Consider the following 16,812-nt stretch of genomic DNA (forward strand, 5'->3'; position numbering starts at 1 on the left):
AAGGGAGAGAGCTCTCAAAGGTTGAGATGAGGAAGAAGTCAAGAGAAATAAGGTGAAAGAAAGAGGAAGACATGTTTAGAAAGGTTCCAAACTGAGTAGACAATGTATGAGATAATATGAAGAAGTTTTTGACTGAAAATGTTTTTCTTTCCATAGTCCATTCCATTCCACAATTCTGTCACTCGTAATGATATAATCATCCTGTGTTGCCTACTGAAGTCTTCTAGCAAGATTTTTAACATAGTATTTTTATTCTTAGTTTTGTAAATGTAGTTTTGATAATATTGATCTCACTACTTCCCTTAACTCCTTCCAAATCTATTTTCCATCTTTCCATCTCATCTTTTATTTAATAAAACACTGAGTTTAGTTTGTGGTGCTCATATATTCATGGATATAGGGCCATCCACTGGAGTGCCATCAACCTACCAGGACCCACACCCTTAACAAAAACTGACTTTCCCTCCCCAAGAAGCCATTAATTTTCAAAAACCCTTTTCAATCAGGGGTTGGAGCTCATGGGCCTTTCCCCTTCCTTGCTAGAATGTTGGCTGCTTGATCTTGGGCAGATTTTGTGTCTCAAACCCACAGCTATGCGAGTTCATGAGTATAGTGGTCCTGTCCAAAAGATACAGTTCCAGTCTAGTCCTATTTTTTTTGAAACTTATCCTATAGACAAATGGAAGTCATTGAATGCCTTTGACTAGTAAGAAAATGTAACTGAAATTGTCTTTTAGGCCTATCCGATTTGTCAGCAATTTCCACATGCCTTTTCCTGGGGAGTCTATTTCTATACATCTCAGATAGAGGGGGCAATGTCAGATGAAGAAAGAAAGAAACAAAGCAAAGCAAAAACAAATTCGACAAAGCTTAGCTTGGTCAACCAGTAAGCATAATAGGAGTTACTCAAAGTAATGTGGATGAAGAGTTATTTAACAGTCCTGGCAACTTACTGGCAACTACACCACGAGAGAAATCTTCTGCCCCCTAGCAGTTATTCACTTCTTGTGTATTTGGGGAGAAGGAATAGAGGAAACTCAGGCTCTTCAGGGGTCTTATATGACTGTGATCCTTCTTATCATTCCATGAGGCAATGGCGGGCTCAGCTAATCTTCTTCGGGTCTCATTCAAGCAATTACAGCTGTTCTTCTTTCAAGATAATAATGACCATGCCATTGCAGGTGATCAGTAAGTACAATGTGATACACAATAATCATGGGTAGGAGCCTATATTCTATAGGCAGAGAAGAAATGAACTCAGAAAGAATATGAACAAGATTGCAAATTTATTTAACTTTGCTTAAAACTCTATTTACATTCTATTCTTTCCAATTGGAGATGCAGGAAAAAATGTCTCTTGAGGGGGTATACTTTGGCGAGAAACATGGCCAGCATTCCTCCCAAGAAAGAATGCAAAGACATGGAATCCGGGCTTTGAACCACCATTATTCAAGCTTCCCTAAAAGTGACAGCACGGAAATCCTTAAGTCTGCTCATAGTTTGTGCCAATTTGATGGGAGAATCTGCAACTTTTCAGGGAGTAAGTTGATCCACGATGGCCTTCGATGCAGGGGTGAGGAATTTTCTGTTTATAGTTTTGACTCAAAAAGGATCCAAGTTTACTCCACTCTGGAAGTGGATCATTAAGGGGAATTTTCAATGTTTAAAAATACTTTATAATAGCATTATAATAACATTATAATAAGATCACATTGAATTTCTTCTCCTTTCCCCCTTCTGTGCTGATAAATGCACTTGGTGTGGCATGAAATCTACATCAGACAGAAGAATTTTACCCTAAATACATACACATGCATGTGGACACACATTCTCATTCACAGACTGTTGAGCACTGCCTAGGGGCTCTGAGTTGCCCAGGCATATTTTTTCATAAAGCAAAAAAAAAAAATCAATGTGGTTAGACACAAAAACTATATATTGAGAACCTTTGGGAAAGTAGAGGAGGAGGAGGAGGAAGAGGTGGAGGAGGAGGAGGAGGAAGAGGAGGAGGAGGAGGAGGAGGAGGAGGAGGAGGAGGAGGAGGAAAAGGACAAAAAGGAAGAGGAAAAGGAGGAGGGGAGGAGGAGGAGCAGGAGAGTCAAGTGTGAAGAGCTGAGAAATGGTCTAAAGAAGCATTGATATAGTTATCTATGAGAGACCAAAACAAGTCCATGAACTAAGCCTAAAGGAGTCTTGAGCCAACCAGAGGGTAGATCAGGTTCAAAATGGAACCTCTGGCATCTCCAAAATTCCCTGTGCCTTTGTCCTCTTCATTTCCAACTAGCTTGGCAACCCTTATTTCTTCTGTGGTTTCCAGTTCTCTGCGTTCCTCCCTTAGCCATCACTCGGCTCCCTGTGAGTTGAAAGGTAATTTAGTGCATGTTCAGGGTTTGTTTTTTTCCAGCATGTTTTGCAATAATATCTTATTGCTTTTGTTCTCCGTGGCTAGAGGGTGGGTGCCTTGGGTTGACTGTCCCAATTTTTAAGGCAGGAAAAATACGGATAATAGACCAAGTGAATTGCCAGAGATGAAAGGCCTGCTACTAACACCCATTATTTTTTACCCTGGCAACTGAAATAAATGCAAGAGCTGGATTGCAATAATTATTGGGGGAAAAAATTGGAAGGCATCGTTCTTTGTGATTCTTTTGTAATGAATGTAGCAACAGAGGAGATGGCTTTTGCCAGTTTTTAATTCAATGGAAAATGTGATCATATTTATGATTTATTTGCCACACCCCCAGGTTTATCATGCACAAAATGGAGATAACACAATAATCAGTGTATACTGTACAGTTGTTGTAAGAATTCAATGACCTAAAATTTGTCAAACACTTCTAGTAACAAGTGACATCTAATAAGACTTCACTGCATTCATGATTATTTTAACTACAATTTGTTTAAGGGTGAAAACCTCTGTGTTCAAATATTCTAAAACATGTATACCCAAAATGAAAAAAAATATTCTTGCTTTTTGGAAAACTTTATTAGAATAACAAAATCACAGGTGGAGTCAGTGAATGAGCAAGCTGGTGCTCCCCCTGGATGACTTGGATATGAAACTTTCTTATTTGAGGATATTTATATTAGGGCTCCGTGTGTATCTGAGGTGATGGAGCCCAAAAGTGCAGATGACATTTTCACTGCTATCTCACATCATAGCACAAGTCATTTCACAGCCACTGTGGATCCAGGGTTATGTGGCCATCAAGCCTTCATATGGCACCCATGTTCATCTATTACTGCTAAGGCACTAAATGGCTTGGGTCATCTTTCATACATAAGCCCCTCTGTCACCTATCTCCTTCCATGATATAAATTAACAATTTCTTGGTTATGCTTTTCACCTTTTTGCTCTTCCTGTCCTGTCAAATTCTTTACACAGTGTCTTTGGAAGTTGTACACAGCCCCCAAACAAACAATATCATGTATCCCCCTCAGCCCACCTTTATTTGAGTTTGGCTTTCCTATAGCTCTCTTAAGCACATGGCATTTACCTTATATATTGAATTTTGTAGAAATTATCATCAGCATCCACCTGGTCTCTCTCAAATTTTCAGTTCTTGCACATTTATTTTTATATTTTCATTATTTAATATCAATGGTGTAGTACTAAGGATTGAGCCTAGGACCTTATACATACCAAGCAAGCCATCTACTTTACTTACAACCTCAGTGCTTGTTTTGCCTTTTATTTTGAGACAAGGTTTTACTAAACTGCCTAGGTTGGTTTTGAACTTAGTACAAAGCCTAGGCGGCCTAGAACGTTGGACTCCCTGCTTCAGTCTCCCAATTGCTACTAGAATTTCAGACCTGAGTCACTAGGCCTGGCTAGTCTGGTATATATATATATATATATATATATATATATATATATACACATATATACACATATTCATATACACATACACAACATACACACATGCACACACACACACACACACACACATATATCTCCAGAACTCCTGCTTTCTTGAATACAGGGTACACACATTTTTTTTCTATTCCCATTGCTAAAGATACTAAGAGAGGAGATCAAACAGAGACCTTGGGACCTGGGGATCAACATACTAGTGAGTTCCATGGGTTTCTCTGTGCCTCATATATCACAGACTTGGGTATGAAATAGTAATTTGAGAACATCAACAGGAACAGACAAAACTTTTCCCTGCAACCAAAGTACTAGGACATAACCTTTTTAAAAAGAACTACTGTGATCCAGTTAAACACCAAAGAAAGAACTATGGCCTCCCTGGTTCCCTCCTCACTGCGAACAAAACAAAGACAAAAACAAACAAACAAACAAAAAACCTCAACTCACCAGAAAAGACCAGAAGAGGAGACTAGACTTACTATGCATAGTTATATTGAGGTCTTTCAGCTTCTTACAAAAGTAATGTCACAAGAAGCTGAGGAGAAGGTCAAAACTTTATTCCTGTTGGATGGCAACCATCTCTCCTCTCCACCTGGCAGTAACAAGCTACTTTCTATAGCCACCCTGGTCTTGCCAGAGCGCCACAGGAAGCTTTACCCCCACCAAATGGTAACAAAATTTCCCTTCCAGGAAACTGGGGTCTACAAGGACAGTTGGAACGTCCCTCAGATGACAGCACACTCTTAGTAGGAAACCTGGACTTCTTTGCTTAGCTGGCAGGAACAGTGACTGTTCTACTTCCCTTCCGGAGCAATATCAGAGGAAGCCAACTGAAACAGAAGTTTTAAATAAAATCAACACAGAGATGGCAGAGTTGTTAGGATTAAAAACAGCTCTCATAAAAACGCCTCATTGGGCAATTACAAACATAATTGAAGCGAATTAAAAGTACAAAGCCTAAGCAAAGAGAAGATGTAAAGATGAAACAAATGAAAATTATAGATGTAAAAAATACAATAATGCACTTAATGAGTGAGTACAAATACAAAATTTAGAAGAAAGAGGATCTAGCCAGTGTACTTGAAAAACGCACAATAAAAAATTAAGCAATATGGAAAGCAAAAAATATAAAGTATAAAAATGGTTAGAATTGTATTTTCAAAAAAGAGATCTAGCATCTGGGTCACAAAAATCTTGGAAGGAGAGGGAAAAATGAAGGTGCTGAAAAGTGCCATATCTATCTGAAAGAGTGGCTTTCTTGTTTGATAATTTCACACATGCATATAATGGGTTTTGGTCAATTCACTCCTACTCTGTCCTATTCAGTTCCTTCTCTAACTCTCCAACTGCTCCTTCTTAAACCCACTGAAATGCTGACAATATGTGCATGGATGTAGAACCATCTGCTGAAGCATAAGTAGACTTTCAGAGCCCACATCCCCAAGGTAAATGTACTTCTCTATTCCAGCAGCCAACAATTACCAATAAGAGTCTCAGTTCTGGATAAGCCTCTGCTCCATCCATGCTGGGACCTGGCTGGCGCCATATTGTGCAATTTTTGTGTATGAAATTTGAGTGAGCCACTTTGAGTTCACATGTGTGATGACTCTGACACATCCAGCAAATACTGTTTCTATGAAGGTATCTTATCTTTTCACATCATCTTTTTTTTATTTTTAAAAACATTTATTTGTTCATTTATTTATTTTTTACAGTCCACATTTTATTCCCCCTCCCTGTCCACCCTCTAACTGTTCCACATCCCATACTTTCTCCCCAGCCCCCTGCCTCCGCCTGGGTGTCCCCACCCCCCACCCGACCTGACCTCTAAATTCCCTGGGGCCAAAAGATAAATTTTATTGTAATGAAAATTTTATATCTTAAATTTTAATGTACTATAAAATTTAATGTATGATTTTGTTTTTTAAAACTTTTTATTTATGCATATGGGTATTTGGCTGTATGTATGACTCTACACTACATAAGTGCCTTTATGTGTGTGACTGTTATGCTTTATGTATGTATACACACCATGTGTATACCTGGTACTCAAGGAGATCAGAAGGGGGCATTGGATCACCTGGAGCTGGAGTTTTGGGTGGTTGTGGTGCTAGGAACTGAACCTGGGTCTTTTCCAAGAGCAACAAATGTTCTTAACTGCTGAGCCATCTCTTCAGCCTCTGCAGTGTGTTTTTTTAACTATATGTTCTTTTGAATTCTTATTTGGTCACATGGTAATAGGTACTAAGAATTGGAAAAGTTAAGTGTGGGAATTTGGAAAGGATATGTTTTGGAAAGGATATGTGTTATATAAATATATATGTATCTTCCTCCTAAAAATTGGGAAAAGCTCTCTCTCTCTCTTTTTTTTTTCAGAGACAGGGTTTCTCTGTGTAGCCCTGGCTGTCCTGGAACTCACTCTGTAGACCAGGCTGGCCTTGAACTCAGAAATCCACCTGTCTCTGTCTCCCAAGTGCTGGGATTAAAGGCGTGCGCCACCATCGCCCCGCTAAAAGCTCTCTGTTTGATTTTCATGACAAGTCAGCTTAGAGCTAATCACAGAACATGGATGTCCCAAGGGAGGAGAATCAAAGCTCAAGAGAATTTTGTTAGCATGCCAGGGGCCAGAGTGGCCTCGTTCATTCAGTCTGTCTGCGTAGTTCTTCAGTGTTCTTTGCAAATGGATTTCACAGAAGCGAGTGCCACCTGGTTTTGTGACTAGGTATAGATGTCTGCCTTCTTGTGAAGTACTTCAGGAACAGGGTTTATACCGAAAGAACATGTTGTTCCCTAAGTCTTAGAAGAGGAGTCATGATATAGATGTCCCATTTGGAGCTAAGCCCTGCTTCCACTCCTTACCCTGTCATATGGTGACTCCATTTAAATTTCTTTTATATGTGTATGTATTTTAGGAAGCTTCTACAATAGTAGATCTTTTTATGGCCTTTTCAGAAGTTTTTCCTCCACATACTCTCCTCTACCCTACCTTTCAATCTCACATCCTAAAGGAAGTTCTTTAAATAGAAAGGAAACAATAAAAGAAGAAAGAACAATAAACAGAGTCAAAAAGCAAGTACATTTTATATTTCATTAATTTTTTAAATTATCTTTGGAGAAAACTTATACACTGCCTGATGTGTTTCTCAATTTGTTTAGACAGAAATAACATTTGACATAATTATATCTATAAAGAAGAAACTAAAAAGGCATAAAGGGAAATAAAACTTCTGTATCTAGTTGAAGTGGTCAAATATGTAGTAAACTCTGATAAATGATATATCCATAATAGGATAACTAGAGAAATAATGAAAAACTACACAAGGATATAAACTCCAAAACACCATGAATCAATTATAATCTGTATATAACAGTGTTCAAATAACCTATACTTATCGTTAGAAGGCAGGGACATTCTAAATAGGTTAGAAATAGAAAGAAAAATTACCAAGTAGCAAATTTATTTCTCAACATATAAGTAACTATATTTACTCTCACTGGTTTAAGTACACCAATGAAGAGGCAGAATTGGTTATTGAATTAAAAGCATGGCACTGCTACATGGTATTTACAATAGCATATCTTCAAATATGATGTACACAGGTTGTTAATAAAGATATATCATGCAAACAGTAGCTATTACTAAAATGAAGCCAAAGTAGCTAAGTTGATTTTTAAAAAAGTAGCTTTCACTTTGAAGGAAATTACCAGAAATATTATTTTCTATAATAAATAAGAGGCAACCCACCATGAAGACATATGAATCTTAAATGTTCATATATTATCTGACAGAACTGCATGATATATATGAACCTGAAAAGGGAAATATACAATTTTTTGAAAACTAGAGGAACTCTAGAGTTCCTCTCTTAATAACTCATAGACTATCTGGACAGAAAATTAGGCAATAAAATGCAAGAACACAATACCAACAACAAACAAACAAAACCAAATAGAGTATCCTATTTATCAATGGAAGAATAGGCATTCTCTGCAAGCTCTATATGCCAAACAGACAGTATTTTGGCCATAAAACAAACCTTAACTCACTTAAAAGTATTAAAATACAATACACTATGTTCAACAATACCAGTGGGTTACTACTGGAAATTAATATTTTTAAGAAAACAGGGCACTCTTCTTACAGTTGGAAGTTAGACAACATACTTCTAAGTGAAACATGTCAAAGAAACTTGGAGAAATATTGAAGACACTAAATTGAATTTAAATGTAAATATATATCAAGATGTGTGAAATCCAGATAATGCTGAGAGAGAAATATATCATATTGAACATTTACATCAAGAGGAGAAAACTCACAATTCAGTTACATAACTACCCACTTCAATAACTTAGAAAAAGAAGTGCAAAAGAAGTCCATAGCAAGCAGAAGGCAGGAAATAATAGATGCAAACAACAGATAAAAATGACAACTGGGAAAAATAGAGAAGTCAATCAATGAAACAGAAAGTTTGCTATGCAAAAAAATCAACAAAATTGACAATCTCTAGTAAGATTAATGAACATCAAAGAATAAAGACAAATCACCAATATTAGAAAGCAGACCCTCGGACATCAAAAGGATAACAAAGCAACATGATGAAAACACTCCAGGCATAAATCCAACAACTTAGACAAGATGGAGAATGTCTTCAAAAGGTGCAAACATTATATAATGACTTCTTCCATTAGAAAATGAGTATTTAAATAGTTCTATAACCACTAAAATTGAATTTTAATTGTATTTATTCTGTTTTTTAATTTATTGTTTGATAATTTCATACCTGGAAACTATATTTACACCATTTCTATTCCTCCTTCCCTGCCTCTGACTCCTCCAGTGTTTCCTCTTCTCTTTCTCAAATTCATGATCTCTCCTTATTTAATTGATATTGATACATATATGCATATATAGAACATCTCTCAAATATTTTTCCATAACTAAATCATGTCATTAGTGAATCTTACTAGTATTCACTTACTAAATATTTAGAGAATCCAAGCAACTCTAGGTCCATCAAGCTCCTTCATTAGATAAAGGTGCTTGGGGTTGAAATCGGTAACTGAGTATGATAGCCCAGACCCATATAAGAGAGGAAGACAAGCAACTCCTCTGATCTCCACAAGTTTACTGTATCATGCACTGTCCCTATTAGCAAATGACATAATTATATAAGTGGCCAATCCCAAGAAATCTCCAAAAGACTTTAAATGAAAATGAATGCATAAATTCACAAAGGATGCATTTTGAACAAAAACTCAATCTTACTTCTATAAACTAGCAATGAATATCAAATTTTAAAATACAGTATCATTTACAACCACTAATTATGTAAGACTTTTATGCTGGAAAATAGAAAGTATCAATTAAACAAGAAATAAGATATACATAAATAGAGACCCTTGAGTTGAAAGGCTCATCATAGAAAAGTTTATTTGACTTTAACACATGGAAAAGTAGGTTTAAAAACATTGCTATCAAAATCTTCATAAGAAAATCTTTGGAAATATTAAGATCATTCTGCAAAGAAACTATGCTAACTAAAACACTTGGGGAAGAAGAGAAAAGTAGCAAGATGGACTAATTCCTTTCTTAATTGCTATGATCAAACACCTGACAAGAAGCAACATGAGGGAAGAATTTGTTCTGACTTACAATTCAGGAGAATACACACCTTTGTGACACGGAAATAATGGCAGCAAGTCAGTTGGTCAGAAACAGAGTGATGACCACCAAATCTCAGCTAGCTTTCTCCTTTTTGTTCCATCTAGCCCATGGAATGTAAATTAAGGGTGTCATGTAAATTTAGGGTGAAGCCTTTTACCTTAGTTAATTTGGTTTAGAAGCTCTCTCATAGGCATGCTCAGAGATTTGTTTTCAAGGTGATTCTAAATCCTGTCAAGTTGACAGTCAAGATCAACCATCAAAAAGGAATATCTTTGTGACCCTCTTGCCACAGCCTCGTTCAACAAATCATACTGGCATGTGCCACCAAGACACAAAATCTGCAGAGTAAAGAAATCTGGGCATTTAGCTCAGTGGTAGAGCGCTTGCCTAGCAAGCACAAGGCCCTGGGTTTGGTCCTCAGCTCTGTTAAAAAAAAAGTTGTAAGGGAAAAAGGCCAAGTAACATAAAAAAGCAGACCTATCAGAATTGCACTCAACTTCTCAACACAGACTTTAAAAGATAGAAGGGCCTGGACCAAAAAGTTGTGACCTCTAAAATATCACAGATGCCAACCTAGACTACTATACCCTGAAAACTCTCAATTACTATAGATGGAGAAAGCAAGATACTTCAAGACAAAACAAACTTAAACTATATGCATCCACAAATTCAGTCCTACAGAAAATCCTAGTAGGAAAACCCCAATACAAGGAGATTAATGACACCTAAGAAAACAAAGGGAATAAACAATCCCAAACAACAACGAAATAAGGAAAACACACACACACACACACACACACACACACACACACCACAGAACCATCACCAATAACAAATTAAAATCACTAGTCATTAATATCACTCAACATCAATGGATTTAATTCCCTAATTAAATGACACAGGCTAACAGATTGGATGTAAAAACAGGACTAACTATTCTTCTGCTACATACAAGAAATACACCTAGCAATAAAGATGGACATTATATTAGAGTAAAGGGCTGGAAAAAAGCTTTCCAAGGAAAGGGACACAAGAATCAAGCTGGAGTAGCCATTCAGCAACATCAGAAACAATAGAAAGCCTGCAGACTCATGACACTGAACAACTCTTCCCTCCATGATCATTGGGTTGGGGAAGAAACAAAGAAATTAAAGACTTTCTATAATTCAATGGAAATGAAGGCACAACAGACCCAAACTTAAGGGGCACAATGAAAGCAGTGCTAAGAGGAAAGTTCATAGCACTAAGTGCCTTCATAAAGAAATTGGAGAGTTCTCATACTAGCAAATTAAAAGTACACATAATAACTCTAGAAAAAAAGAAGCAAACACATTCAGGAGGAGTAAATGGAAAGAAATAATCAAACTCAGGGTTTAAATCAATCAGTTAGAAACAAAGAGAACAATTCAAAGGATCAACAAAACCAAGAGCTGTTTCTTTGAGAAAATTAATAAGATAGACAAACCCTTTGCAAAACTAACTAAAAGGCAGAGAGAAAGTATCCAAATTAAAAAAAAAACAGAAATGGGAAACAAAAATAGACAGTGAATCATCAGGCCTTACTTCAAAAGATTGTGCTCCACTAAATTGGAAAACTTTAATAAAATGGATGATTTTATCGACGGATACTACTTACCAAAGTGAAATAAAGAGCAGGTAAACTATCTAAATAGTCCATTAACCCCTAAAGAAATAGAAGCAGTCACTAAAAGTCTCCCAACCAAAAAAAGAGAAGAGCTAACACCAATATTCTTCAAACTATTCCACAAAACAGAAACAGAAGGAACATTGTCAAACTCTTTCTATGAGGCTACAGTCACCCTGATACCTAAACTAAACAAAAACTCAACAAAGAAAGAGAACTTCAGACCAATTTCCCTTATGAACATTGATACAAAAATACTCAATAAAATACTTGCAAATTGAATCCAAGAACACATCAAAAACATCATTGACCATAATCAAGTAGGCTTCATCCCAGGGACGTAGGGATGTTTCAATATATAAAGATTTATCAATGTAATCCACCATATAAACAACCTCAAAGAAAAAAAAACGCATAATCACTTCAAATGCTAAATAAAAAACCTTTGACAGAATCCAACACCTTTCATTTTAAAAGTCTTGGGGAGATCAGAGATAAAAGGTGCATACCGAAACATAATAAAAGCAATATATAGCAAGCCACTACCCAACATCAAATTAAATGGGGAGAGAAACCTAAAACAATTCCACTAAAATCAGGGACAAGACATGGCTGTCCACTCTCTTCCTATCTATTATTCAACATAGTACTTGAAGTTCTAGCTAGAAGAATAAGATAACAAAATGAGATCAAGGGATACAAACTGGAAAGGAAGAAGTCAAAGTATCACTATTTGCAGTTGATATGACAGTATACATAAATGACTCCAAAATGTCTACAGAGAACTCCTACAGCACACTTCAGCAAAGTGGCTGGATACAAAATTAACATCAAAAATCAGTGGCTCTCCTTTATACAAATAATAAACCAGCTAAGAAAGAATTGAATTTAACAATGCCCTTTACATTAGCCAAGAATAATATAAAATACCTTGGTGTAACTCTCTATTCAAGCAAGTAAAATCCTATATAACAAGAACTTCAAGTCTCTTAAAATTGAAACTGAGGAAGATATCAAACAATGATAAGATCTTCCATGCTTATGGACTGGTAGGATTAACATAGTAAAAAGGGCCATCAAACCAAAAGCAATATACAGATTTAATTCAATTCCCATTAAAATTCCAACACATTTTTTTTTACAGAACTTGAAGGAACATTTCTCAATTTCTTATGGAAAAATAAAAACCTAGGATAGCACAAACACTTCTGTACAATTAAAAAGAAACACCTAACACCATTTGTTGAAGAGGCTGTCTTACCTGGATTTCAACATGAGGATATAAGGCCCACTCCACTGGGGTAATCTATGCCTTTTTCTGTACCACATTAAAAGCCCATGGCTGGGAGTGGGTCATGAGCCTTATTAGGGAACCTAAATGGAAATACAGTCAAAGTATTTTCTAAGTATTTATATTTACACCCATAATTAATGGATCCGAGAAGCTTCTGTTTATAGTGGGCAGAGGCCAACAGAGACACTTAACTATTCAAAGTGCTACAAATGTTAACTGTGGAATATCAGTAGGACCTCTCTCTCTCTCTCTCTCTCTCTCTCTCTCTCTCTCTCTCTCTCACACACACACACACACACACACACAAACACACACACACACCCTTCTTCTACAACTTAAGAAATAGCACAGAAGAATGATGGAAAGAATGAAACAGTTGGAGAATGACTATGAAACTGTCTTCTAGACCTGACATGGCTGCTTCATCCATGAACTTACAATAGCACTGGTTACCTGCACAAGACTTTCAAAAGAATGCACTGCTCAGTATTCCACCATGAATAAATGAGGGGCTCACAGGGTCCCACCCCTCCACAAGGAACTAAAGGCAAGCAATGACTACATAAAACAGGAGTCATAGTCCTCCTAGGTGCAACCATTGCTATGTTGCTCTGGCTCAAGTAAACTCAAGTACATACAAAACTCATGATCATTCAGTCAAGCATGCTAAGTTGAAAAGGCCACTACCCCCACAACCACAAAAAATAGCATGAAAATAAGAGGAGGATATGTTGAGAAATGATGGGAGGGCAATACAATCAATGTATATAATATGGGTAAGAATTGTGAAAGAATAAAAATTTTAAAATAATAATAAAAACTTTTAGAGGTATCACCATCCCTGATTTCAAGCTTTACTCTAGAGCAATACTAAAGGCCACATGGTAATGGCATCAAAACAGACAGTTTTATCAGTAGGATTTGAATTGAAGACCAAGAAATAAACCCACACACCTATGGACACTTGCTTTTTGACAAAGAAGCCAAAAGCATACAATGGAAAAAGGAGCATCTTCAATAAGTGGTGCTGGTCATATGGATGTCTATATATAGAAGAATGCAAATAGATCGATTGATATTTATCATCCTGTACAAAATTCAAACCCAAGTGGATCAAAGACTTCAACATAAAACTCGATACACTGAACCCAATAGAAGAGAAAGTGGGAAATACCCTGGAGCAGTAGGTAAAATCTACATCCTGACCCACGGGATGGAAGCAGCGAGATAGACTTGGCCTGACATGAGTTTCAAAACTTCAAAGCCCACCTTCAGTGACTTACTTCCGTCCAAAAGGCCATACTTCATAATCCTTTCTAAACAGTTCACCAACTGGAAACCAAACATTCAAATATTCAAGTCCGTGGGCTTCATGTAAACTAAAAGCTTTGCGAAAGCTCCACAAGAGTAGCTGAAGGCAAGCTAAGAGAACGGTATGTCCAGCAAAGGGTTAGTGTTTTATATTAAGAGCCAAATCAACCCAATTATAAAATGAATAAAGAACATGAACATATATTTCACAAAAGAGAGTATTTCGATGGGACTTAATCACATGCAGATGTTTAGCATCACGAGTCATTCTAAAATGTAAATTTATCATGATGAAATACTTACTAGAATGGTTAAACCAAAGAAAGAAAAACTAGTGATATCACAAAACACTGGTAAATGGTGGCAAGGAGTACAGTAACCAGATCACTCATATGCTACTGATAGGAATGTAAAGCAGCATAGCTACTCTGGAAAATATTTTAACGATTATTTTCTAAAATGAAGCATGCAACTATCATACAATTCAGCAATTGTACCTTGGGCATTCATCCCAGAAAAATGGAAACTTATGTCTCCCCCCCCCAAGAAAAACCATATATGGATGTCTGTAGTCACTTTATTCAAAATGACCTAAAACTGAAAACAATGCAGATGTACAACCCCAAGAGAATGGCTATACCGGGAATAGTGGTATTTGGCAATGAAAGGCACACTAAAAAAGTTTAGACAAATCTCCATGGAATAATGATGAGAGAAAAATAAATAAAGTCAATCTCCCAAGATCAAAAGTTACATGATCTCTTTTATATGACACTTTTGAAATGATATAAATTTGCAACTTAGAAAGCAGAGCATAGATACAACTGGTTAGGGATTGAGTGAAGTGATGGAAAAGGGACAGACACCTTTATAAAGACCAATAGGAAAGATCCTATTGATGGGAATGTCTGTATCATAACCAGCTCAGTGGGAATACTTTTGTGATATTATACTATGGTTTTATCTACTATTGTCGAGGAAAACAGCATTGAAGGTGCATAGGATATCTAAGTATTATTTCTTAACTACATGTAAATCTATAATGTTATTTAAAATTTTAATTTAATAAAAAATAAATTTTATTTTGTTTTAAGAATTGCTATCTCCTATCTGTATCAATCTGTCTCTTCATCACTACTACCTACCAGATGGGAGCCAGGGGTAAAGATGTATGAATGGTGAGAAGATGATTTGACTATGTTTTGCAGGTCAAACTCAAAAGAAATTGCTAATAAACCCAACATGTGAAATAAATTGAGTCATCAGATATGACTTTAATTCTTTTATTCTGCTCCATCTTGGTTTTTTGTTTGTTTTATTTTGTTTTGTATTTTCTCCTGATTTGAAAAAAGACTGCAAAAGTGAAACATTCTGAGGAAGTCAAGAGTTTGCTTTAGGTCATGTTGAGTCTAAGATTCCCAGTAGATCTCCAAGTAGAGATGTACAACAATTTAGAGAAAACTAATTGTGTAGTTTATCAGCATTGGGAGAGATGTATCTAAAGATGTATACACAGAGGGGCCCACTCTCTCAGAGGAGATGGGAAGGGGATGGGGGACAGGGAGAAGGAGCAGTGATTGGGATATAAAATTAATTTAAGAAATGAGGAGAAAGCAACAGAGCTACTGAGAAATACTGGTTAGGGAAGGGAGAAAATAGCCACATTAAAGTAGAGCATTGGAAACCAAGACATAATTCTCCAATGAGACATCTCTCTGTAACCTTTTAATTGGGAATGCTGGCTTCTCATTTTATGTTCAGCACATATCTGCAGGTCCTCCTCGAAGTTATTATATTCACTACTTATCTTTGCTTTAAATCTCCAACTGAGGAATTCTGATTGTTGGGCATTCGGTTGAGATAGCACCTAGTTACCTGTTCTAGTTATTCATTAATGCGCAGAAAATCACCCACAAACTCAGTGGCTTCAAACAATAGCAACCATTTATTGTCTCTCTCAATTCTATGGGTCAGGAACTTGTTGGTTTGGTTAAGCAGGTTTTGACTGAGAATCTTTCAGATGGCGTAGGTAGCTGAAGCTAAAAATCATCTGCACTTGCATAATCTGCACCTGGTCTGGGAAGACTCAAACCATTGCTCCAGGTATAACTCATCAATCTTGGAATTTCACAATGCACAATATAATTGCAGGCTTATGGCATTTTCAAGCAGAACCGAAGTAGTATCCATCACCCACTGGCTGGCACAGTCCAAGCACATACCAGAATTCAATGGTTTGGAAACAGAACCAGATGTTAGTTTTCCAGATAGGAGACAGCATCTTACCAGATAGGATGATGTTATCCTCCTGCCGCAATCTCCTGTCCTTCTGGAATGCTACTGCACAACAGACAAAAGAGTTGTCTTTTTTTTTCTTTTTTTTTTTTTAATATTTTTATTTTCTATATTCTTTGTTTACATTCCAAATGATTTCCCCTTTCCCAGATCCCCCCTCCCCATATGTCCCATAAACTTTCTTCTCTCCATCCCTTCTCCAATCACCTCCCTCCTTTTTCCCTGTCCTTGTATTCCCTTCCAATGCTAGATCAATCCTTTCCAGCATCAGGACCCTTACTACATTCCTCCATATTACATACACCAAATACAATTTATAATGTTGGCACACCCCTCAAGTGTCTCTATGATCTTCGGAGACACTTTCCTTAGCATGAGTATTTTTATGTATCTGGATTATCAGATGCATCTAGCTGATGCAGATGGTCCTAGTCTTACACTTTTCTCATACTAAGTTTTGATATTTTCCCCTCTACTGTCAAGTGTCCTTATTGGATGATTAATTTTAAGATTCTATATGATTTCTTCACTCCAAATGTGTTTCCTGTTTGAAATTAGATTAGTTCAAAATTGGACTAGAGGCACAAATTTTTCTTATTGAGGGAAGTAGACAGATGTGTCAGCAAGGAGTTATGAGAGGAAAAGGCCATATTTCCCATGAGTGTGGGGTCATGGAAGACACAAGAGCCTGTGTTTTTTGTCAAAAAGAACCAGACAGACAATAAATG

The 16,812-nt window shown here is 36.7% G+C and overlaps 1 pseudogene; it reads left to right on the plus strand.

Annotated features, from left to right (window-relative positions):
• Positions 1–1,093: 1,093 nt before the first annotated feature.
• LOC127674402 (phosphoglucomutase-1-like) overlaps positions 1,094–16,812 on the plus strand; it is an 82,310-nt pseudogene continuing 66,591 nt past the window's right edge.

This window comes from Apodemus sylvaticus, chromosome X (assembly GCF_947179515.1).
Source record: "Apodemus sylvaticus chromosome X, mApoSyl1.1, whole genome shotgun sequence".
Taxonomy (NCBI): domain Eukaryota; kingdom Metazoa; phylum Chordata; class Mammalia; order Rodentia; family Muridae; genus Apodemus; species Apodemus sylvaticus.